The sequence below is a fragment of the Hyla sarda genome, chromosome 4 (assembly GCF_029499605.1).
Source record: "Hyla sarda isolate aHylSar1 chromosome 4, aHylSar1.hap1, whole genome shotgun sequence".
Lineage (NCBI taxonomy): Eukaryota > Metazoa > Chordata > Amphibia > Anura > Hylidae > Hyla > Hyla sarda.
In genome coordinates this window covers 256,393,475-256,396,468 of record NC_079192.1, presented here as the reverse complement: position 1 = coordinate 256,396,468, position 2,994 = coordinate 256,393,475, and positions in this window count along the sequence as shown.

The window sequence follows — 2,994 nt, the reverse complement described above, 5'->3', positions numbered from 1 at the left end:
TCTCCGTTACTCGACCCCCCCCCCCCCCCCCCCGGTGACCATAGGCCACTGCATAGTCACTGCACGCATCTCAGGGGCTACTCCTAGCGATGGTTCCCACGGAGTTGCAGTAGCCCAGCATTAGTTGTAGGCAGATGTTTCTTTGATACTTTTCATCGTATGCCGTTGTTTTATTAAGTTTATATGTAAGCAGAAAGATTCACGGTCGGCCTAGGACCGGCTGTCGGTTCAGGAATCCCTCCGTCTCCCACCCAATTGAATTTTTGGCCTTGGCTGATAATTCATTGTTCAGTTCTAATTTTATCACTATCACGGTCCCACCTCTCTAGAAAGGACCCCTTGTCTTACTGTATTCTTCCTCTGTCCTTACTTTTCTCTTTCCTCCTTTCCTCATTCTCCACTCTCTTACTCGCACCCACCCAATACTATCCTCAACATCCTACCCTACTCCCACCTCCCTACCCACATACCCAACATCCTCCCCGGGTCGATAGATACCCTAATCACCTGAAGAAACTGTAGATTTCTTATCCAATGAACACACTAAAATTCCTCACGTATAACTTGAAAGGGTTCAACTCACCATGCAAGAGACATAGCATCTTCACGTTGCTAGCTAGAGAAAGGGTTGACTTCCTTTTTTTACAGGAGACTCACTTCAAACAGGGAAGGGTCCCTAAACTACCCACTAATAACTTCTTGCATTGGTTCCACAGTTGCAGCACCAACTCCTCCTCCCGTGGGGTTACTATCGCAATACAGAAGGATGTTCCATTCACTTTAATCGCTGTCCATGACGGAGGAGATGGCAGGTCTTTATTTGTTAAAGGTAAGGTTGGATCCATGACATACACCTTAGCCTCATTGTACACCCCTAACAAACAACAGGTTCCCTGGTTGTTAAAAACCCTTGATAAGTTGAGGTCCTTTGCTGAAGGCCCCATAATACTTGGTGCAGACTTAAACCTCCCACTAGATCCATCTCTCGACACCTCGTCTACTAACACCTACACCTCAAGCCTTGCTATCCGCACACTTCGCAATCGACTACATGACATGGAACTGACTGATGTGTGGCGAGCGATGCACCCGACGGAACGGACATACTCATTCTACTCTGCGCCCCATAAGACCTCTCACCGACTGGACTACATCTTCTGTCATCATAGCCTACTTACCACGATCCAATCGTCCGACATAGGATCGCGGACATTGTCTGACCATGCCCCAGTACATGCAAATCTCGCCCTACCGCACATACCCAATAGGACCAGGACATGGCGACTGAATGAGTCGTTGCTATCTGACAACATAGAACTTGCTAAGCTCTCGTCTCTAATAACTGAATACTTTGACATAAATACCACACAAGATGTCTCCCCTACAATCATTTGGGAAGCCCATAAGGCCTATGTGAGGGGTCTCCTCATATCGCTGGGCTCCAAAGTAAAGAGAGAAAGGACGGCGCGAATCACTCAATTACTGGCAGACATTACTGCCATGGAAAAGTCTTCCTCTCAGTTAACTGGGAATTCCGATGTTGACGGAAACTACACGACTTTGACCTCCCTTAGGGAACAACTAAAAGACATATTGTCAAAACAGCATGGCGACCAGGTCATACGTTTTCAACAAAAATTCTTTTTACATGGGAATAAAGGGGGACGACTCATGTCGGCCATGATCAAAAAACGTAGAGAGAAAACACACATTGATAGGATTGTGGAGCCGGATGGTACCCAACACGTGGATACTGGCCCTATGGCAACGGCATTCCGGGACTTCTACTATTCTCTTTATAACATACACCCAAATAACCCCACACCATCGCCACGCACGCAGGCAATCCAAACTTTCTTGGATCGATTGAATTTACCTACCCTCACCACACTAGAAGGGGAGACATTGCTGAAGCCTTGCACTACTGAAGAAGTTGAGGCAGTAATAAAGTCCTTCCCCATAGGGAAGAGCCCAGGACCGGATGGCTTGAGCTTACAATACTATAAAAAGTTGGGCGCAGTCTTGCTGCCTCGGCTCACTCAGTGGTGCAACGCGTTACTTGGAGGCACCCATTTGCCACACCAATCTCTAGAGGCACACATCACTATTCTACCAAAAGAAGGTAAAGATCCCCTATTGTGCTCGAGTTATAGGCCCATTTCACTCTTGAATATGGACCTAAAGATCTGGGCTAAGCTGCTGTCCATGAGACTTCGCCCCCTCCTCCCTGGCCTTATTCATGTGGACCAGACTGGTTTTGTGAGGGGCAGGGAGGGGAAACATAACGCATTACGAGTCATGCACGCTATCCACTATGCCACACAAAAAAAGATCCCCCTACTCCTTCTCGGCACAGATGCTGAGAAGGCGTTCGATAGGGTAGCGTGGGACTACATGACCAAGGTGTTAGCTAAATACCGCATCCCTGATCGCTTCATCCGAGCTATCATGTCCTTATATAGTGAACCCAGCGCTCGGGTTAGGGTCAATGGCACTCTTTCTGAATCTTTCCCCATATGTAATGGGATGCGACAAGGGTGCCCCCTATCGCCGTCACTGTACGTCCTCGTGATGGAGACTCTTCTCCAGGCCTTGAGGCAGGATGAGGCGGTTAGGGGATTACAAATAGGGGATAGGACTCATCTCACGGCAGCATTCGCTGATGATCTACTCATAATGATCACTAATCCTATTGAAGCTCTGCCTCGTGTTCAAGGCGTTATTGAAGAATATGGTACCCTATCCAATTTCAAAGTAAATTATAGTAAGTCGGAGATACTGAACATCACGATTCCCCCTCATGTAGCCTCGAGTCTACAATCTTCCTCATCTTACAGATGGCCATCTAAACACATCACATACCTGGGCATAGCTCTTCCCTCGTCGCTGAGCAATTTGTTTGTCCTTAACTATATACCCTTACTGACTAAAATGAAGAATAAGATTGACTCCTATAAGTTACCCTTTCTTTCATGGGTGGGGCGACGCAACCTC